This window comes from Diceros bicornis, chromosome 6 (genome assembly GCF_020826845.1).
Source record: "Diceros bicornis minor isolate mBicDic1 chromosome 6, mDicBic1.mat.cur, whole genome shotgun sequence".
In the NCBI taxonomy this organism is placed as follows: Eukaryota; Metazoa; Chordata; class Mammalia; order Perissodactyla; family Rhinocerotidae; genus Diceros; species Diceros bicornis.
In genome coordinates, this window is record NC_080745.1 from 39,594,226 (window position 1) to 39,617,881 (window position 23,656).

Genomic DNA, 23,656 nt, shown 5'->3' on the forward strand with positions numbered 1-23,656 from the left:
TTAACTATATTTTTTCTTACTTAATCTTCACAATAGCATGTCAGACAGATTGTTTTTTAGCTTGTTTTGTTTTCTTTAACACTTGAAACAAATGAAATTCAGAAAGGTTAAATAGCTTTCCCAAGGTCATACTAGTAAATGTCAGAACTGGGGTTTACCTTGAAAGGCCTATGTCTTCTCTGTTCAGGTGGACAACCTTGAATCTATGATGAAACTGCAGAGCACAGATGAAAAGTGAATAATTTGGAAATTAGGTATACTAATTATTAGAGATAAAAAAGTGATTTAGTTTCCTTGACAGTCAAATTTTACAAAAACAAAAACACGAATCAACACAACCTGTACAATATTGATGCCCTGTCACTTTTCAAAGGAAATGTGTGTGTGAATACATGCGTGTATACATACAGACATGAATATATACACACAGCATTTATATATATACATACATATACATTTAAAAATAATATATCTTTATTTTGGACTACTAGACATTCAGTTTTCATTTTCTCTTTTAACATTATACTACTTTAAATGTGTAAAAAGTAGGTTTATTTGGAGACCCAAGTTTGTTGTCTGTTTACTTTTCTCAATTTCACACATTCACTCTCATCCACAAGGTCTATTTCCATATGAATTTTATTTTCCAGTTATATGTTACTTCTTCATATTGTCTGAAACTAAGCTTTCAAAAAAATATATTGATAGAAGCTCAGCTTATATATAAGTGTTAAAAATGTATTACTGTTAATTGTCCCTCCAAAATATAATTTCCTCCAGATGTATAAATTAAATTTGCATTCCTTCTTGTTTGGTATGATGATTCAAATTCATCAACTTTACATATTTTACAGATAGATTAGGCATAAGCCATGTAGAATCCATGATTTACAATTTGAAAGCTGAGTCATTATATAAAATGAGGACTAGCATTGCAAATCCTAAACTATTTATCATCATTCACTCACAATTTCCCATTAGAAAAAATAAATTTGAAGAAAGGGAGCATGCCCCCTTTTACATGCCATACTGCCATCTGCGTACAGGTAGATCCTGGAGAGCTTTTAAAATACATTTTATTTACGTATGCCAAAGCACATTTGCTCTAATCTCTCAGTGACCCTGAGTTCTCATCTTGTTTTTCTTTCTTCTTTAAATTGAAAAGAAGGTCTAATCTAAGTCATCATTTTTTTGAGGCCTTTTAAAAAGTAATAAGCATGATTCTAAAGCAGGGAAACTCATTAAAAATTACAGAAATTTGGTATTCAAAACTATTGACTATTTGGGCCGGCCCCGTGGCTTAGCGGTTAGTGTGCACGCTCCACTACTGGCGGCCCGGGTGCGGATCCCGGGCGCGCACTGATGCACCGCTTCTCCGGCCGTGCTGAGGCCGCGTCCCACATACAGCAACTAGAAGGCTGTGCAACTATGACATACAACTATGTACTGGGGCTTTGGGGAAAAAAAGGAGGAGGATTGGCAATAAATGTTAGCTCAGAGCCGGTCTTCCTCAGCAAAAAAAAGAGGAGGATTGGCATAGATGTTAGCTCAGGGCTGATCTTCCTCACAAAACCAAAGAAACAAACGAAAAACTGCTGACTATTCAAAGTTCACTAAGTAAAGTTTGCATTCCAAAATCAAGTTCATGAAATATTACTTTTAGCAGATATACTTGGTTAAAAGGAAGTGGTATGAATGGAGTGCATTTCTGGAGTGAATGGGCTGAGTGCTTTCTGGGTATGGGGTATTAGGGTCTAGGATAAAGAAGATGAATTCATACCATAAAGGAATTTGACAACCATTCTCATAATAGATCATTTGATTAAAATTCTTTTCCAATCATTCTTACATTGATCTGAAAGCACTTATCCTGAAGTTACATGTTTCACTTATAAGGCAACTAAGGTGTAATTAGTCCAGTCCTCAACTATGAATCGAGCATCTTCTCTGTGCCATACATTGTAGAACATGTAGGGGATGCAAAAATGAATATATGATGCCTCCTTTAAGATGCTCAAATGCATGCAAAATTAAGACACATAAAATGTACCTAACTATACAAAAATGACTACAAAACTATGTTATAAATTACATAATAGTGGTATGAACATAGTAAGAGGTGAGGGAATAATTAATTCTACCGATGTGGCAAGTGGGCAAGAGGAAGCTCTGTAAGTGATTTGACTCTAATTTAGGCTTTAATTAATAAGTAAAAAATAAATGTATGCTTATGGGGGAAGGAGAGGAAAACGATTCGAGATAGATGCGACAACTGAAGTAAAAAGATAGAGGAAGGAAAAGATAAGGAATATTATGGAAATTGCAAACAGTCTGATGTGACAGAAAACAATTGTACCGGTAGTGTTGGTGTGTGTTTTGGGGGCTGTGGAATAGAAGAAAAGCTGCAAACAAAACTAAGGCTGTTTCAAAAAGATCATTTATACCATTTTAACTTTACCCTGTAGGCAATTGAGAGTAATTGAAAATTTTTCTGTTTGAGATGGGCATAAACAGATCTGTGTATTTGGAAGTTAACTCTTTTTGACAGGGTGGTGATAGATTGGAAAGATGAGGGACTGGAGGACAGAGGCCTATTTTGGAATGATTTTTAAAAATAGTCCAAGTGAGTAACAATGAGAACCTGGGTTAAGGCAATATTGCTGAGAATGGAGAAGAGTGTATCCATGCAAGAAAAAATTCTGAGGTAGAAGTAATTAGAACCAACGGTCTATTGAATGTTAAGGATGAAGAAGAAGGAAGAATTAAGACTTACCCTCCAAGGTTTTGAGATTTAACAACTTAATCAAGAGTGGCATCATTAACCAAAAGCTATATATAGAAGGAAGAGCAGATTAGGAGGGGTAAGACAAGTCATTCAGATTTTGCTTGTTGCATTTAAGTGACTAAGGAGCATCTGAAGAGGAAGATCTAGGAGAAGTTGGGTATATGGTTCTGGAACTCAGGAGAGAGAGAGATGAAGGAGAAATAGATGGGACCATCCAGTGAAAGTATGTTGAATAAGACGAAAAATAGCTGAGACAGAGATCAAGAAAGAGTTTTTTTCTACACACGAGTGATTCTAATGTTCCTGTATCAGATACAAAGACTTGGTTGTGGCAGTTTAAACAAATTGGGAGTTTACTGTCTCCATAAAAAGAGCCTGAGAAAGGGCAGCCCAGGACTGTTAGGGCAGCTTCACAAAGTCATCAAGGAATCAGGCACTTTTGTCTTTCTGCTTTATTATCCTTTTGTTCTGACTTTCATTTATATCAAAGTCAAAATATGGCTTCTCCAACTCTAGCTATAGATTTTATATTCCAGACAGTAAGAATGAAGAGAAACAGAAGCAAACATTCCTTACATCTTTTAAAGTCCCTTCCAGATGCTTTCTTTTACGTATTATTGGACAGAACTTAATCATATGTCTATAGATAACTGCAAGAAATGCTGCAAAATGTAAAATTTGTTTGTTTGTTTGTGTTATAATCTGGGCACATTGCTTTCCCCAATTAAATCAGAATTTTGTTTCTATGAAAAGAGAGAATGGATATTGGGTGTCAACTAGCAATTTCTACCATATCCCTCTATGATTATCAAAATCATAACAGTCCTCACATATATTGTAGTTATCTGCTTTTTTATACATATTCTCCTCTAGAGTAAGGTCCTTGAATATTTTTGAATGATGGAGGGTATAGTAGCCAATGACTACAAATAATGCAGAAGATTCAGGTTGACTGAGCCTTAAAGCGCATATTGGATTTTGCGCTTATAAGAGACCTTTATATATTTTCCAAAGGAGCATCAGTAATGTGGTGAAGGCAAAAATTAGACCTTAGTGGGCTAAAAACTGAGTATACAGGACAGAGAAAAGATGGCGGCACTGACTAAATTTTCGGCAGTTTGCAGTTGAAACGAAGGAGAAAGAGAGAGAGACAGAGGAAGAGGGAGAGAGACATGAGGGGCAGATGCGATTGCTGGAAGCTTCTTTTCTTCCTTTTTTTTGGTTAATATTTTTATTATCGTACTTTTTAAGGTGGCAATAATTAAGAAAATGTTTAGGTAAAGAGCAAGAAAAAGCCAGAAAAGAATGAATCTATGAAAAACTAAGACTAACTGATAAAGTCTTAAGCAAGGGAGAGGGAATGGAATTAGGAACACAGGTAGAAAGACTAGCTTTGGAAAAAAAGAACTCTCCTGAGCCAGGGTAAAGAGGAATGAAGGTAAAAACACATTTAGATACAGATGAATGAGAAGTTGAATAACTTCTGATGGATCCCATATTTTGGTAAAATGGAAGGAGTAGTTTTCTGTGAAGATCAAGATGTGACAGCTCTATCCACAGTTTCATTTTAGCAAAAGAACTAACGATGTTCAAATCTTCAATCACTATTCATTATTGCTTCGAAGAGAAAATAATCTAAGTTAACAGTAATGATTTGAGGTAGTGATCAGATATACTGTATGCTAGACATCGTTATACCAGAGCTGAGCTCCAGGACCTCGCCTGGATCATGGAACCTGACTCAGCTTCCGTTTATCCTTCAGTCACGTGAAAATGAAGCCAATGTGGCCTTATGATGGCTATCCTCTCTCAAAGAAAGGGGGAGTATATAAGATTTTAATTGAAAAAATGATAGCAAAACATGATAAAATGTAATTAAACATACTGTTGCAGATCATTTTCCATAGCCACTTTGACTTATTAATGTACTAGTTTAGGAATACAGTAAAAATATAATGCTAAGAAGATTAAAATGTACCTGGGTTACCCAAGGGCACGCCTGTAAATTCTCCATCAATTGTACCTCTAGTGTTCTTATGTACAGTGCCAAGTGAGGAAGCTGTTGTGTTTTGTGAAAGGAGTGTCACCATAAAGAAATAAATATTGTTATATTTTAGCCTGTATGTATAAAAAATAAAATTCAGGAGGAAAAAAATCAAATAATTAAAATGGTTTTAAATTCTTAAAATTACCCTTTCCCAAAGTGTGATGTTTTTAGGCCAGCAATTTTTTATACTACTTAAAACTTATGTAATTGCCGTGTTTTGTGTATTTCCTTTAATGTGTTTAATTGTGCTCTCTTACCCTGAGGCAGGTGTGCCAAAGCCATAATTTTAAAAATTGGGTAAATAAATAAAACTAGTCAGTTAGGGGGGAAAGATCAGCAAGATTGAAAATTTGCCAAGCAATAGCAAGTCAGCTTTAGCAGAAATCAAGGGGCAGTGTGCATTCAATTAGGAATGATAGGGAACACCAACAATACAGCTATTGACCAAAAGAGCCACGAGGGCCTACAGGACTCAGGCAATCAAGTACCCACAGAATGACTTAGTAGGTTAATGTACTTGCCACATTAAGACATTAAGGGAATTAGTTAATGAGCTTTCTGAATCTACTGCAGTTATTGGTAGTCATCAAGAAAATTGGGAAAACTAGAAGAAGATTTGGAAAATTAACTGAAGTATTTAGAAATTTAAAAAAGGACTGAGAGATGTATGAAATGGAATGAGGAGAGATGAAAGAAATGAAGAAGGGGAGGTGAATGGGGAGAAGGGCAAGGAGAAAAAGTAAAGAGAAGAGAGAAGACATGTTGCCAATAAATTGAACTCTCTAGAGTGTTTTTTTGTTGGTTTGATGGTAGGTAGAAGGCAAATGGAGATAATTAGACCTTAGGAATTCAGAGAATATATTTTAAAAGAAAGAAAAGTGTGGAGTATTGTTTTCTTTTTTATCGCATTGTAGTAAAGTGGACTAAGAAATTCTCTTGGTATCTAAGTAAACTGATGTCATAATGGATTAGATTTTCTTGAGCATGCTGATTGTGCTATACATCCAGTTGTAATAGCACTTGAGGGAATCTTAGAGATAATCTATTCATGTTATAACTATTTAACTCAAATTAAGTTTACAAACAATGAAATAGTTTACAAACAATGAAGATGTCTAATGGCAGAGCCGATTAGAATCTAACTCTCATGTTTTCACTTTATTGCTACTGAAAGTAAGCCCTATGGCCTCCCAGTGAGTTTAGTGGCAAAATGACAGGAGGTGATATCGGTATAGTCATCTGGGATGGTTGCTACATATATCAAAAGGTAAGGAATGGTTTTAATCGAAAGATGTGGGAGGGCCGGCCCTGTGGCTTAGCAGTTAAGTGTGCGCGCTCCGCTACTGGCGGCCCGGGTTCGGATCCCAGGCACGCACTGACGCGCCACTTCTCCAGCCGTGCTGAGGCCGAGTCCCACATACAGCAACTAGAAGGATGTGCAACTATGACATACAACTATCTACTGGGGCTTTGGGGGAAAAAAAATAAATAAATAAAAATTATTAAAAAAAAAAGAAAGATGTGGGAAAACACTGATTAGAACATAGTATTAATTGATAATAACGATGATTTAATGATCCTGGATTCTTAAGAAAGCCTGACCGGAACACACTCTTCAGCTTCAACATGAGAAGCTAACATGAGACAATAGGAAAACTACTGGACTCCAAATCAGGATACCCAGGTTGCAGTCTAGACATTAATCTCTTTGGGATTGTTTCTTCATCTATCTATAAAACTAAGGTTTGGGATTAAATGAGCCCTATGGTTCCCTCCAACTCAGAATTTATGATCTTATTCTCTTTTATAGTGAATGTTTAAAGTCCTTTCTTATTTCCTCTTGTGTATATTCTTCAACTATTTTCTCTGTGATTACCATGGGGATTACATTTAACACCCTGAAGTTGTAACATTCTAATGTGAATTTATACTAGCTTAACTTCAATAATATACAAAATTTCTGCTTCTTTAACAGCTCTATCCTCCACTCCTTTCAGTTGTTGACGTCAAAATTACGTCTTTATACATTATGTGTTTAAAAACAGAAACTAATAAAAATTTTAATTCAGTAGTATCTTAAGTTATATAGAAAACAAAATTTGGAGTTAAAAACCAAAATGACAAAAATACTAAGTTTTAGAGTAACAAATTTTTGAGTGTGTTAGTTTCTTAAATCATGTAGAAAACAAAAAGTGGAGTTACACACCATTGTTACAGTAATACCAGCTTTTATAATTATCTGTATAGTTACCTTCAATGAGATCTTTATTTCTTCATACAACTTTGAGTTATTATCTAGTGTCTTTTCATTTCCACTTACAGGACTCCCTTTAGCATTTCTTGCCGAGCAAGTCTAATGATAATGAATTCTCTCAGCTTTTGTTTACCTGGGAATGTTTTAATTTCTCCCTCACTTTTGAAGGACAGTTTTACTGGATATAGTATTCTCAATTGACAATTTTTTCTTTTAGCACCGTGAATATATCATTCCACTGCCCTCTGGCCTTCAAAATTTCCAATGAGAAATCTGATGATTATCTTATTGAGGATCCCTTGTAAGTGACAATTTGCTTCCCTCTTATTGCTTTCAAAATTCTCTTTTCATCTTTGGCTTTCAGTAGTTTGATTATAATGTGTCTTGGTGTGAGTCTCTTTGACTTTATCCTACTTGGAGTTCATTGAGCTTTTTGGATGTTTATATTCATATCTTTCATCAAATTTGGGAAGTTTTCAGCCATTTCAAATATTTTTTCCTACTTCTTTCTCTCTCTCTTCTTCTGGACTCTCACAATGGGTATGTTGGTCTGCTTGATGGTGTCCCTCAAGTCACCTAGGCTCTATTTACTTTCCTTCAGTCTTTTTTCTGTCTGTTCTTCAGATTTGTTCATTTCTTTGTGCTATCTTCAAGTTACCGATTCTTTCTTCTGCCTCCTCAAACTGGCCTTTGAATCCATCTAGTAAATTTTTCATTTTGGTTATTGGACTTTTCAGCCCCAGAATTTCTTTTTAATTTCTTTTTAGGTTTTCTATCTCTTAATTGATATTTCCATTTTGTTCACACATAATTTTCTTGACTTTACCCATGTCTTCCTTTAGTATTTAAGCATGTTTAAGACAGTTGTCTTAAAGTCTTTGTCTGGTAGATCTACCATTATGCCTTTCCCAGGAACAGTTTCTGTTGTTTCATTTTTTTTTTTTCCTATGAATGGAACATACTTTCCTGCTTCTTTGTATGCTGGGTGCCTTTTTTGTTGTTGTTGAAAACTGGACATTTGAATCTAATAATGTGGTAACTCTAGAAATCAAATTCTCCTCCTTCCCCAGGGTTGCTGGGTTTTTTGTTTGTTTGCTTTTTGGTTTTGTTTTTTCTGGGTTTTTTTTGTTTGTTTTGCTTTTGGATTGTTGTAGGCTAACTCTGTGCCAAAGACCAGCCTGAAGTGTAAACTGAAGGTCTTATCAGGTCTTTTCTGAGCCTCTGTCTTCCCCTGGGCATGTGCAGTGACTTTCTAATTTCCCCTATATATGTGATTGCTTTTAAATCTCCTAGTCTTCAATGCCTGGCTTCCAAAATGGGAAAAAGAGAAAAATGAAGGAGGTAAATAAAGGTGCTGGATATAAATCCCCTGGAAGTCACCTCAGTCAGAGGGCTTGCAACAATGAGGAGAGGTACAACAACAATGACCAATGCTTCTTTGTCAGTACCTCTGTGATGAGAAGCAGCAATCAGTGATCAGAGCACAGATTTCTGATATTTGGAGGACAGAGTCCTTTTGCCCACCCTGGCTCTCACAAATTGCATAGGAGTTGCTCCAGGAACTCGTGCACAGCTGCCTGTCAAGTGGCTGTGGGGTGAGGGATGAATAGTTGCTACTGGGCTAAGAGCCAAAATTGACAGAAATTAACCATAATGTACCTTCCAAATCTTCCTCTGGAAGTTGCAAGCCTTCAACAGGTTCCATAGTTCCTATGTATTCACATCAGACAGATTCCACCAGTACAATTGTGATATGGATGGGGAGACAGATTTCTGGTGCTTCATACTTTACCATCTTTCTGGAATCCTTGATCTTATTCCCTTTTGCTGCTCTTTCCCTTCCCAGTTTCTATCCAAAATTTTCCTCTAAGAATCAATCAGCAAATTATAAGATGACATAGCAAGTTGTTTTGTTTTGTTTTGATTTGTTTTGTTTTAAAAGAGTGCTTCTGGAAATTTGATTAAGCAATATACATCAGTGAGAATGAGATCAGATGCTTTAGGACTTACCTGTTAATTTCAGATCTAGAGGAAAGTGAAATGTGTCAAAATGGTGCAATATATTGTCCATAGTTATAGGATTGATTTGACATGGCTTTACTGAGACTGTTATGGTATCTTTCACAGAACAGTGGTGATCTCTTTGTGCAATTAAGAGATGAAGAGGATAAAACATCTGGATGAAGCATACACACAAAAAAAGCTTGAGAAAAAAATGGAGGGGGAAAAGGAGCAAAAATATAAATGTGATGTGAGAATATGTACTGTTAAATTTATTCCTTATAATAATTGCCATATCCTTATTTATATGTCAAATGGTTCAACATTATTAAAAAGAAAAATATTGGAAGAATTTAAAACTTAATAGAAAAGAGTATTTCTGTTTTACATAAAAGGATTAGCTTGTTGTCAATCCTTAGGAAAGAAAAGATGGGATTAATTGTTTCTATTGTGTGCTAAGCAACCTGAACCACAGAACTTCAAAGAGGTGAGAAGAGAGGCCATGAAAGGGAGCAAGACGTATTTGACAGCTATAGGATGGTGCCAAATTCCCCATTAGGCAAAGTGCAGCTAAAGGAAAAGAGCAGAGCTGGATGCAAACATCCTGTTGTCCATGACTTCAGCTGGAAGTGAGGGAGAAAAAGCACAGAAGAAAAGGGAAGAGAAGAAATAATCAAGGAGTAAAGATTCTAGGACAACAAAGTGCTGCTGTCAAAATCCATAAAGGCATGGATAAAGGCAGAATTGAAAGCAAATGTGAAAAAAGGCACAAGACAGTATGGATGACATTTGCAACAGCAGTCATTTCAGTCCATGACTCATGCTGAATTTGTGCTTGTTGTTACAGATTATGAGGTAATACTAGTCATATTCACAAGATAAAAGTTCTTGTGAGGGTGTTTTTGTGAGAGGTGTGTGTGTGTGCGTGTGTGTGAGTTTTCCCTAGCAAAATCAAAGCAGTCCCATGTTTTCCCCTTTTGATTAGTAAAGTCCGAATGATATTAATAGCAAATCAATAACTGTTAGTAATAAATGTTAAATATTGACTTTTATGTTTTTTGGTTTTTTTTTAATTATTTTATTGAGGTCATAATGGTTTATAATATTGTGAAATTTCAGGTGTACATTCTTATTTATCAGTTTCTGTATAGACTGCATTGTGCTCACCACCAATAGTCTTAAGTTTTTATTTGTCATCATATATATGTGCCCCTTTATCCCTTTCGCCTACATCCCAAACCCCTTCCCCTCTGGCAACCACTAATCTGTTCTCTTTGTCCATGTGTTTATCTTATATGTATGAGTGAAATCATGTGGTCTTTGTCTTTCTCTGTCAGGCTTATTTCACTTAACATAATACCCTCAAGGTCCATCCATGTTGTTGAAAATGGGATGATTTTGTCTTTTTTATGGCTGAGTAGTATTCCACTGTATATATATATACCACATCTTCTTTATCCATTCATCAGTTGATGGGCACTTTGGTTGCTTCCATGTCTTAGCTATTGTGAATAATGCTGCAATGAATGTAGGGGTGCATAAGTCTCTTTGAATTGTTGACTTCAAGTTCTTTGGATAAACATCCAGTAGTGGTAGAGCTGGATTGTATAGTATTTCTATTTTTAATTTTTTGAGAAATCTCCATAGTGACTGTACCAGTTTGTATTCCCACCAGTGGTGTAAGAGGGTTCCCTCTTCTCCACATCTTCTCCAACATTTGTTATTTTTTGTCTCAGTAATTATAGCTATTCTAACAGGTGTAAGGTGATATCTCATTGTAGTTTTCATTTGTATTTCCCTAGCAGTTAGTGATGTTGAACATCTTTTCATGTGCCTGTTGGCCATTTGTATATCTTCTTTGGAAAAATGTCTGTTCATATCCTCTGCCCATTTTTTGGTTGGATTGTTTGATTTTTCTGGGTAAGTTATATGAGTTCTTTATATATTTTGGAGATTAACCCCTTGTTGGATATACGATTTGCAAATATTTTCTTCCAGTTGGTGGGTTGTCTTTTCAATTTGTTCCTAGTTTCTTTCGCCTTGCAGAAGCTCTTTAGTCTGATGTAGTTACATTTGTTTATTTTTTCTTTTGTTTCCCATGCCTAAGTAGACACGGTATGTGAAAAGATGCTGCTAAGACCGATGTCAAAGAGTGTACTGCCTATTTTTTCTTCTAGGAGTTTCATGGTTTCAAGTCTTACCTTAAAGTCTTTAATCCATTTTGAGTTAATTTTTGGGTAGGGTTAAGATAATGCTCTAATACTCTAATAATGAACTAGTGGAAAGAGAAGTCAAGAGTACAATCCCATTTACAATCACAACAAAAAGAATAAAATATCTAGGAATAAATTTAACCAAGGAGGTGAAAGACCTATACACTGAAAACTGTAAGACATTGTTGGAAGAAATCAAAGATGACATAAAGAAATGGAAAGATGTTCCATGCATATGGATTGGAAGAATAAACATAGTTAAAGTGTCCATATTACCTAAAGAAATCTACAGATTCAATACAATCCCAATCAGAATCCCAGCGACATTCTTCACAGAAATAGAACAAAGAATCCTAAAATTTATATGGAACAACAAAAGACCCCAAGTCGTGAAAACAAACCTGAGACAAAAGAACAAAGCTGGAGGCACCACAATCCCTGACTTCAAAATGTACTACAAAGCAATAGTAATCAAAACAGCATGATTACTGGCACAAAAACAGACACACAGATCAATGGAACAGAATTGAAAGCCCAGAAATAAAACCACACATCTATGGACAGCTAATCTTCAACAAAGGAGCCAAGAACACGCAATGGAGAAAGCAAAGTCTCTTCAACAAACGGTGTTAGGAAAACTGGACAGCCACATGCAAAAGAATGAAAGTAGACTTTTATGTTTTTGTTTATTCCAAGATTGCTTGTCTTTGGCACTATTGGTATTTGGGTTTTGGGGCTGGATAATTATTTGTTGTGGGGGGCTATCCTGTGCATTGTAGAATGTTTAGCAGCATCCCTGGACTCTGCCCGCTAGATACCAGTCCCCCCTCAGTTCAGTTATGATAACCAAAAATGTCTCCAGACACTGTCAATTGAAAAATTGTTCCTGGTTGAGGACTATTGGCCTAAGGGAAGATAAGAACTAAGAGAAAGCTAATAATGCTGTTATGGATGTTACTCCTGCCAGATCCCCTGACCTGGTAGTTCACTCATCTCCTAGCTACTGCAAGTGTTGGCTACTGACGTATCATAGCTGCTCCCTTCTCTGGATGATTGTCTGTTCTTAGACAAATAGGAATCACCCTCTCTGGTTGGTGAGACATCAACACCCTGCGTGCCCTGGAAGCCTATAGACAGTGACAGACTGAGAGGAGGATACAAAGGGCCAAACTCCTTGCCTCAAGATGGAACAAACTCTGCTGTGCAATTTCACAGCACTCTATGAGATCAGGCCAAAGCTGGTCTCTGGATAGACTAATAATGTTCTTACCACACTCACTCACCCTCTTCTTTCTTCCCAACCCTTCTGCTGAGAACAGGCCTTCAGTAAACCACACGCACAAATTCCTCTCAGGCTCTCTGTGTAGGTACCCATTCAAGAGACAAGTGATAGCATCATTGTGTCCTTTACTGTCACTTTCTTTGTGAATGGAAAAGAGATGTTGGGAGATTTTGCTGAATTTGGTGAATACACCACTCTTATTGACATATTCATACATATTCGTTTATACTCTTAACAATGCTACAAGTAAACTTGTGGTATTTTGTTGACAAGAAAACTAAGGCTAATAAATGAACATAACTTGCCAAATGTCATATGGTTAGTAAGTGATGGAGTGAAAATGTGAATCCAGGATCTACTTTCAGAGCTTTTTCTGTCATTCCACACTAACATATATTTATTCTCATTTTGCTGCCCTGAAACAACAGTACAGAGATGAGTAAACAAGGTCCTTGTTCTCGAGGAATTCAGTTGGAAAGAAAAGACAAGCAACACAAATTCTTTATAGGAAATGTTAATTTACAAATAGAATTTGTATTCCTTATGCTTCTGAAAAATTGTAGCAGTTTTATAAGTCAATAAAAATATAAGAATTAGAAACTAAAAATAAAAATAGAGCCTAAAGAGTTTTTAAAATTTTTGGAAAACAATGAAATGGATATTACCAAGCTTTCAGGTAAATTAGTTACTCTAGTTGTGTATATCTAGAGTATATGCAACTGGAAATTAACAAGTAATTGTATTATATAGTTGCCATTACTTGATGATGGACAGCATAGACATTTCTTTAGAGAGAGAAAATGTTTATCATAATCTTTAAATTTAAAGAGAAATTTATTGCATGTAGTTCTCATTTGAGTAACAATTGCTAACATGATGAATGATGTCTAACCTAGGGGTCTGTAAGAGACAGAAATATTCAAATAGATATTTCTTACACTGTCCCTCAATAAAACCTGAAGTTACAACATTAAATCTCAATTTAGTGAAGGCTTTTTAGTAGGGAGTTGTGATAAAATGATCTAGAAATGTTGCTTTTTGATGATGTAGCTGATCACAAAAATAACACTCTGACAACCCTAAGGGAACAAGTGCATTAAGTCATCTCTTCCCAATATTAATATCTCGGGAAAGTTTTTGATCAAGCCCTGGGTCACAGGCAATTCATGGTTGAATTTTATGATAAAGTCCAGTGTTTTTTAAAAAGGGGTACATATGTTTTAAATATCATTCATACACTGCAAACATTGAGCAACTACTGTGTGTGTGTGCGTTCATGTATGTGTGCACACATGGTATTATTTCTTACTGCTAATAGCTAAACTGACCTTATTTCATGAAAGTTTTAGGAGCTTTACTTAAACTTTCAACCAGATATAGAGTACAAATCCACACCTATTGTGCACAAAGATGAATAATTTTTAGTCTAGCCTCGGGTTCTGCATCACATAGCATGGAAAAGAATATCTATAATTGAAAAAAGCATAAGAAGGTTTTTCTAGTCAACAACACTGAATTAGTCAACTTAGGTTAGGCTCTGCTGTCATAACAAACAGCTGCCAATTCTCATAACTTAAAAAACAAAGTTTTTATTTTTTGCTCACATTTAAATTTGATGCAGGTTGGTAGGGAGCTTTTCTCTACATAGTTACTCAGAACCAGGGTTTAAGTACTTTCTGGAATCTCACTGTGAGGCCTCCATCAGCTCTGTACTAGGAAAGGGAAGGCTAGAAGGGTTGATCACTGGCTGATAAATATGTTGCAGGAGGGAAATAAAGTACTGCATGTAAGGTGCTTGGCATAGTGTCTAGCATTTAGCAAGTATTCATTAAATATCAGCTAGTAGCAGTAGCAGTGGTGGTAGTAGTCATCACAGAAGTGATAGTATTAGCTAATGTGGGGTAATGCTAGCTTTACCATGAAGTGATATTATTTGTGATATGTTTCATCTAATTGTTATAAAAGTTTATTTCAAATTAAGTTTAAAGGAAGACGCCTGGGAAAATATTCTCTGTTTAGTGGGATAATTCCTCGGCATATCATAAAACTGCCTATTGCCCATCCCTTTTTTAGCAACAGCACTTGATATGGGCTTTCAGAAAGAATAATCATCTTTGCCTCTGCACCAAGGTTACAGTTTTGTCCACACGTAGCTGATGAGTAATGGAAGAACTGTACGAAGTAAGTCTTAGGCTATTTTTAACTGTGCTAAAGTTAAAAGGAAAGTTAAAAGGAAAAGTTAAAGGGAAAAGATCTTCAGGTAGATACTTGGACTTAAATCCACTTGTTGCCAATGCAAATTAGCATTTAGCCCTTAGATTTGAAGAAAGATCAAGCATAGAGATATTTTTATTCAACATTTAGAGTGTTTATGCAAATGTCGTATGCTCAGAATTATTCAATTACAATCTAGAGTAGAACCTCAACTACCAAAAAATTCAGGGGAGTCATTTTGGTAAAATTAATATTTCTGATAGCGTGGGCTTTTAAGATGTCGGGCAGTGTACAACAGCCCAATGTGTTACAGAAATGTTTCACAGCAGTACAGAATTAATAAACAAATAAGTGTTTTGAGCAATAGATGCCAAAAATCTGTAGCAAAGGAAGTACTCTGATTTGAATAGTCTGAAGAATTTCACAGAAAATTTGAGCTAAATAATAAGGAATTTTGTTAGGTGGAGAGGAGAATAGGTCTATGAAACAGAGCTGAAAATAGAAATCGCCCTAAAATGCAAGGTAATGTTTTTAATAACAAATCAGGAAAAGCCCATTTGTATTAAAGAATAATGTAAGTATAGACCCATAAACATTTTGCCTGCATAGCTTGTGGGTGTGTGTGTCTGTGTGAATGAGAGTGAGAGAGACAGAAACAAACAGAATGACAAGAGAAGGAGAGAATGAGTGATATGACTAGGTTTCATCAAGCTAAAAAAATTCTGGGATTCAATTTATAGTTGAAGGAATAAAGGGTGGTGTGTGCGTGTGTCTGTGTGCATGTAAGCATAGTTTATATATGTAAACCATATATGTAATATATGCATATGTCTGCCTGTGTATGTACATGAAATCGAGTGCTTATTAGTGCTAGGCACTGTCCTAAATATTTGAAATGCATTTGCTTTCATAATCCTTACCAAAAAAAAAAAGCTGGATGAGATAGCTAGTATTTTTACTATTTTATAACATGGAAACTGAAACTTAGACAGATTGAGCAACTTCTCCAAGATCACAAAGCTATTAAGAGGGAGGGCAAGATCTTAAACCCAGCTCTGATTCCAAAGCACATACATGTAATGCTAAGTTGCTCAGCAGAGAGGCACAGAAGCTTTATTGAAAATGGAAAATTGAGCAGATTCAGGGCCCATATCTCACACTTTAAGCAGATGGGGCATTTTTTAGGACAAGGTTCTTATTCTTCCCTTCTGTGATGATTATAAGAATAATAATAACAACAATAACTAACATTTATCAAGCTCTTAATAACAAGCAGACGTCATCTTAAATCCCTTACAAATATTGATTATTTTATACACACAACAATGTTCTGAGGCAAGTCTCACTTTTATTCCCATTTTATAGAGGAAAAACCAAGGCTCAGAGAGCTTAAGTACAAGATAGGAGATCTGTCTCTTTCTCCTCCTCCTCCACATCCACCCTACAGCTCCCTTTCTAAGAGGGGCTCTGCCGCCCCCAATACTCAGTGATAGTGGCTTAGGGGTCACAAAGATGAAATCAGAGTCCTTCTCTATCTGTCTACCTGTTCACATAGATGCTATGTCATATTTCCAACACTGTATTCTGAAATAGCCAACCCTGAGTACGCCAGAATCATCCTCATGGTCCTTCACACTCGCTCCTTTCTAGAGTGGAACTTGAAACACAGCATTTTTAGAGCTCAAAAGTATTACACCTATCCTCCATGAGCTCTTAATCATGTTCTTCCAAGGAAAGGGCATTACTCGAAGGCATTTCTGCACATAGCCAATCATTAAAGTGAAATTAACATGCTGATGCATGTGTCAGCGCTAGACTCTGCTTAAAGACACTGCTAATTATCTATGGACATGACAATGTCCAGTCATTTTTCACAGTTGAGCCACTGATAGCCTTTAACTGTTGGTCACTTCTATGCTCATATCTTCCCTATGTCTCGCTATATATATCTGCCTGGTTATTACTATACCTCTTTGACCTCTATTTGGTCTCTTCTCTGTTTTAAGCAATTACTGGAGTCTAGGAAACAAGCCTCCCCTTTGTACCATTTAATTTAATTAGACCTCTCATTTGCGCTCTTGCTGAGTCAATATTTAGTTCCTTGTCTATAACCCTGGGACAACCTGGAACATTCCATATGCTAGCTAAATGGCTTAATATTCACGGACATATGAGCCGAATGCCTTAGTTTGCATTCTCTCTCTCTGCGCAGTATCCTGGGGGTGCCGCTACAGATCTCCTCCACTTTGCCTTGCCTCTTAATTGTGCTGCTCCATGGTTTACCTGGCAGTCCCTTTTTCTGGATGATAAATTATGATGGAACAGAAGAGCAATCCTCAGCATTGTCTTACTAATTTTGTTTGTAGAGCTGTTTCTCTAATGTAACATTTTCGAATAGATCCATTATACATCTGCTTCTCCACCCGGGAGCACCAGCCATGCCAGGTGCAATGCCATCCATGGCACAATTTTGCCTAATGGCATTAAGTGTCTGGGAATAAGCTGAAAAGAGAGGGGAAGGTGATGAATGGAGCTCCAGAGCAACCCTCGTTTGTTTCCACTTTGGAGGGGTCAGTGTAGATATTGGACAGTTTGTGGTCTACGTTGGGAAAAGGGATTTGAAACCTAAGAAAGATGGTCTACTAATTCATACAAGAGGACTTGAGAATCTGCTTTCGCCACCTTTCAGACTTAGTTTAAAGGGCTTCTCAAGTAAAAAGGATTTTGTTTTAACCATGATTTCTGGGGACATATACCAAGGGCATTTGCCTGAATATAAAAATGCATACATACGTACATACATACAAAAATTAGTTGTTTTTAAAAAGGTCAATTTGTGCTTGATTTTCCAATTTAAAGTTTAGATACACTAATGTAAAAATAGGCAACTTGTTAAAGCCTCATGACATGTAACTTACTATGTTTTATATACATCATCTCCTTTAGTTATTATCTGCCTAGCATATATCATCTCTATTTTACAAATGATGGGCCTGTGTCCCATAGAAGTTTAATAATTTGCCCATGTTCACATACCTATTGTAAGATGAAGCTGGGGGAGAACGCACGTCTTTCTAATTCCAGAGATCACCTGTATGCTTTGTAAAGAGGTTCCTCCTCTTTACAAAGAAATGGAATCATAAAGCAGGGACCTATCCATGATGCCTCCACCCTCCAGGGCTCCCATATTGTTCATGTCTGTTGATCCATCAGCCGGCGTGAATGGAAATCCTGAGAGAAAGGTGTACTTTGCCACCCTACCATTCACCCTGCCAGCTGCATGTAGCAAGTAGGTTTGATGTAAGGTCATTTGGAGATTTTGTTTTTCCTATATCATTCAGAATATGGTATTATTTCTCATTCGAGTCTCCCATTAGTAATATTTGAGAGTATATGTGCAGATGTGATTCATATATATCTCTGTGTGAAACTGTCACCTAGCATCTGGAACACATTGCACATTAAAAAATAACATTACTATTACCAATAGCAACAACAGTGGCAATAGTTAACTCTTACTGGAACTTGCTGTATACCAGAGAGTGTTTTAAGTTCTTTATGTGTATTTTTTTATTTAGTCCTTAATTTAATTTAATTTTATTATCACAATTTTGCAAATTCAAACCTGTAGCAGGGGCCGTTCCAGTGGTGCAAGCGGTTGGGTGCTCATGCTCCGCTTCCGCTACCGGGAGTTCGCCTGTTGGGATCCCGGGCATGCACCGACGCACCGCTTGTCAAGCCACGCTGTGGCGGCATCCCATATAAAGTAGAGGAAGATGGGCACGGAGTTAGCTCAGGGCCAGTTTTCCTCAGCAAAAAGAGGAAGATTGGCATCAGATGTTAGCTCAGGGCTGATCTTCCTCACACACACACAAAAAAACAACCCTGCAGCAAAAATGAAGTAACTGGCCTCTGAAGTGACACAATTAGTATGTGGTAGAACCAAGATTCACAGCAAGGCCTTTTGACTCCAAAGCTTGTACTCCTAGCCAGTACATTTCACTATCTTTCAAATCTAAATATTCTTTAAGTAAATGAATAACTTATTTTAGCTTAGTGATATTAAATTCCTCTGTTTTAAATATCTTTTCAGTTTTTATTCTCTCATTTTTCCCTATAAGAAGTTCAGGTCAGAAGACATATTGGTAAGGAGGAAGGAAAGAGACAATGAAAATAAATTCAAAGGGATGCATCTCCCTATTTCAACTCTTCTGCCCATGGCAATCCCCTTGCTTGGATCCCTAGCTTCTAATGCATCTCTAATTGCCCTACACACCACCAGAGAGCCCATCCCACACCCTGCCCTAAATTTTATTTTAATGGTTTTAAGATCAACTTGCTTTAATGAAAATTGAACAGATGCGTGTAGAGTTCTCTGAAATCTAGGTAAAATCTACTGTGACACGTCAAAGATTCATTTATGTCAAATATGTTTTTCCTTCTGTACTACCTAAACACACAAACAAAATAAAATAGAACAAAACAGGTAATGGGGGTTCTGAAGCCAGAATTCATATGAAATGAAGATTCCATATTAAAATAGAGTGATCCAGAAACACTAGTTCTTGAAGTCATAAATAAGGGTTAAGCCTTTCCAAAATGTGACTTTTATCCATTTACATTCTCCCCATTGTTGCAAGTCATAAACATCTTTAGACCGTTTCAGAACTGTGTGTTTGATTAAGGGTCAAGCAGGTGGGGCAAACCACAATCACATTGGGAGAGAAAGATTACAATCGATTTAAGAAAGATATTAAATACAAAATGGGGGGAGTGACAGTTCAATGATTTAAATACAAGCTCTTTAATAATGCTTAGCACACAATTAGCACTGTTTTCTGTGCATTTAAACTGCGTAAATATTAGCTGTAAATTTTGACGAGATTAGTGATCTTGGAAAAGATAATTTTTAACCTCCTTTTCCTAATCTATAAAATGGGAATTTCAATTTTACATATCCCATAGGATTTGTTTGGCTTTTTTGCAGGAATAAATGTGATAATGGATGTAATATTTTTGATAATGTAATGAATCAGTAAATACTAATTATTATTTTGGGATTCATGATAATCATAACTTAAATATTTTATATATAACATGAGTTAAACAAGAAGGGTTAAATAGTTTGAGAAAGCCTACTACCATTTATAATATTGCTTTCATTTGTGAAAAGCATTCCATGTTTCACAAACTGATTTACGAATAGGCTATAATCCCCAAATATGATTGGGAATCTGGGAATACCAGTATTTTGCCATATATAAGATTGAAATACCTAGAGTGTTATCCATAAATCAGATCAATTTTGTTGTGCTGCAGGGATAGAAGCCTATGCATCTAAATTCTGTTTTTGCTAAAAACTCATGTGTGTACAACTGAAGTCTCTGAGTAAAATGAACTCACTTATTTTCTGAATAAATATTTCACCACTCTTCCATTTGTGCCAAGTCTCATCTCATCTCTTCTCAGCGATATGTTGTAAGAGGGGCAATATAGGTTGCCTAACAAAACCCATAATAGCACCATAATGTATATTGGCCGTGAATATACAATATGTGTAGTAAAACAATATTTTGCTAGCTTTCTGGTATGTTGGGGTGAGACTGAGAGCTGTAGATGCCCATACTCTGTAGATCATCAATGTTTTAGACTAATCTGGGGCTAGATTCATCAAATATAATACTCCCTTTCAATAACTAGCTGCCAAATTCCCTATTCTTATAAAAGAATATTGAATAGGACTTTTAAAATTTCTTCTGGTTTGGAAGTGCAAGGAGCAAGTACCTTCCATGTTTAATAGTGCAGTCCACGTGGATTTTTACAACACAGTGATTATTTAGAGTCTTCCTTCTTACAGATTTAGAAATACTCTTGATGCGTTAAGGGAAATATTGAGTTCCATCAAACTGAAATTGAATTATAGGTTAGAAGTGGATGCCTTGTCTTTTGATTATAATATTCTATTAATTATTAATTTTATCAGTTAGTAGGTGCTCAGATACATTGTTTGATCAACAAAAACCTGTTGCCCAATTCCATTTGACTTACTTTTCCATGAGCAATACAGAATTCCCTGCCAGGGTATTTCATGTTGCCCACTTTATTGATCAAGATTAAATGGTTTGGTGTTCAAATTACTTTTGCTCAAAACACCACCATACTGTGTTTTGTTGCAAATAGTTTTGCTAAAGCAAAAAGGATCTTATAGTTTACCCAGTACATCAAATAATCACACTCTAGTGCATTCTTGCCCCTTTATATTATCAAAACTGCAGTACAATAATAGGAGTTTGAGAACCTAATATATATGTAAGTAGGTGATGGTTTGTTAGTTGATTTGTTCATTGAAAATTTAGAAGGGTTACACCATGGAGGCTAGCATTAAGGGATAGTGCAGACTCACAGAATTACATTAGGCTAGGATGTACTTAGTTTCTAATGAAGGATGAGGGTAAAATATTCATGTAGAATTGTGTCTGCAAACATCTCTATTACATCAGGAAAACAGGTAGCATGTGTGATGTTTAGTCTGCGTGGGCTGAAATAACAAAGTGCCATAGACCAGATGGCTTAAACAATAGAAATTTATTTTCTCACAATTCTGGATGTTGGGATGTCCAAGATCAAGGTGCCAGATGATTCGGTTCCTGGTAAGCATTCTCTTCCTAGCTTGCAGATGGCAGCGTTCTTGCTGTTTCCTCATATGATAGTCAGAATGAGTGACAGAGAGAGAGAGGGACAGAAAGAAAGAGAGAGAGAGAGAATCTCTTCCTGTTTTTCTAATCCTATCTGATTAGAGCCCCACCCTTATGACTGCATTTAACATTTTTTTAAATTTCAGCTTTATTGAGATATAATTGACAAATAAAATTGTAAAATATTTAAAGTTACATCATGGTAATTTAATATACATATACATTGTAAAAGAATTTCCCGCATCTAATTAACACATCCATCACCACACAATTTTTTTTTAATTTTTGGTAGGAACATTTAAGTTTTACTTTCTCAGCAAATTTCAATTATACAATACAGTGTTAACTATAGTCACTGTGTTTTACCTTAGATCCTCTGATTGACCTTATTCATCTTATACCTGAAAGTTTGTACCCTTCTACCAACCTCTCCTTACTCCCCAGCCCCTGGCAACCACTTTCCTACTCCCTGTTTTTATGAGTTTGACTTTTTTTTTTTTTTGTAAGGTTTCAAATGTAAGTGATACCATGCAGTACTTCTCTTTCTCTGTCTGGCTTATTTCACTTAGCATAATGCCCTCAAGGTCCATCCATGTTGATAAAAATGTCAAGATTTCCTTCTTTCTCACGACTGAGTAATATTTCATTGTATATATATGCAACTTCTTCTTTATCCATTCATCTATTGATGGACACTTAGGTTGTTTCCATATCTTGGCTATTGTCAATAATGCTGCAATGAACATGGCAGTGCAGATATCTCTACCATATCCTGTCTTAATTTTTTTTGGATATATACACAAAAGTGGTATTGCTGGATCATACAGTAGTCCTATTTTTAATTTTTGAGAAACATCCATACTGCTTTCCACAGTGGCTGAACCAATTTAAATTCCTAACAGCAGTGCACGAGGGTTCCCTTATCTCTACATGCTGTACAACACTTGTTATCTCTTGTCTTTTTGATAATAGCCATTCAAAGAGGCATGAGGTGATATTTTACTGTGGTTTTGATTTGCATTTCCTTGATGATTAGTGATGTTGAATACCTTTACATGTAACTGTTGACCATTTGTGTCTTCATTGTCAAAATATCTATTCAGTTACTCTGTTGATTTTTTTATTGGATTATTTGGGTTTTTGCTATTGAATTGTGTGAGTTTTTATATATTTTGGATAGTAATTCCTTATCAGATATATGATTTGCAAATATTTTCTCCCATTCAATATGTTGCCTTTCCATTTTATTGATGGTTGCCTTTGCTGTGCATAAGCTTTTTAGTTTGATGTAGTCCTACTTGTTGATATTTGCTTTTATTGCCTTTGCTTTTGTCAAATCCAAAAAAATCATTGCCACAACCAGTGCCAAGTGGCTTACCCCCTTGTTGTCTTCTAGGAATTTATGATTTCAAGGTCTTATGTTCAAGTCTTCATCCATGTTGTTTGATTTTTTGTGTACGGTATAAGAAGAATTCCACTTTCATTCTTTTGCATGTGGCTGTCCATTTTTTCCCAACACCGTTTATTGAAGAGACTATCATTTCCCCCATTGTGCATTCTGGCACTTTTCTAATAATTTAATTGACCATATATGCATGGGTTTATTTCTGGGTGCTCTATTACGTTCCATTGATCTATATGTATGTTTTTATGCCAATACTATACTGTTTTTGTTACTATACATTTTTACAATAATTTATAATGAGGAAGTGTGATGCTCCAGCTTTGTTCTTCTTTCTCAAGGTTGCTTTGGCTATTCGAGATCTTTTGTGGTTCTATACAAATTTTAAGATTGTTTGTTGTATTTCTGTGAAAAATGTCATTGGACTTTTGTTAGGGCTTGCATTGACCCTGTAGATTGCTCTGAGTACTATGGACATTTTAGCGATATTAATTCTTCCAACCTGTGACCACAAAATATCTTTCCATTTATTTGTGCTTTCTTCATTTTCTTTCATCAATGTCTTATAGTTTTCAATGTACAGAATTTTCATCTCCTTGTTTAAATTTGTTCCTAGATATTTTATTATTTTTGTGTGTGTGTGTGAGGAAGATTAGCCCTGAGCTAACATCCGATGCCAATCTTCCTCCTTTTTTTTTTTTGCTGAGGGAGATTGGCCCTAGGCTAACATCCGTGCCCTTCTCCTCTACTTTATATAGGACAC

General features: G+C 36.0%; 1 protein-coding gene across 1 annotated transcript in view; it reads left to right on the forward strand.

Moving 5' to 3' along the window:
• The window catches only part of CTNNA3 (catenin alpha 3), a 1,506,614-nt gene that overhangs the window by 1,439,421 nt on the left and 43,537 nt on the right, over nt 1–23,656 (forward strand). The gene's annotated exons all lie outside the window — the stretch shown is intronic.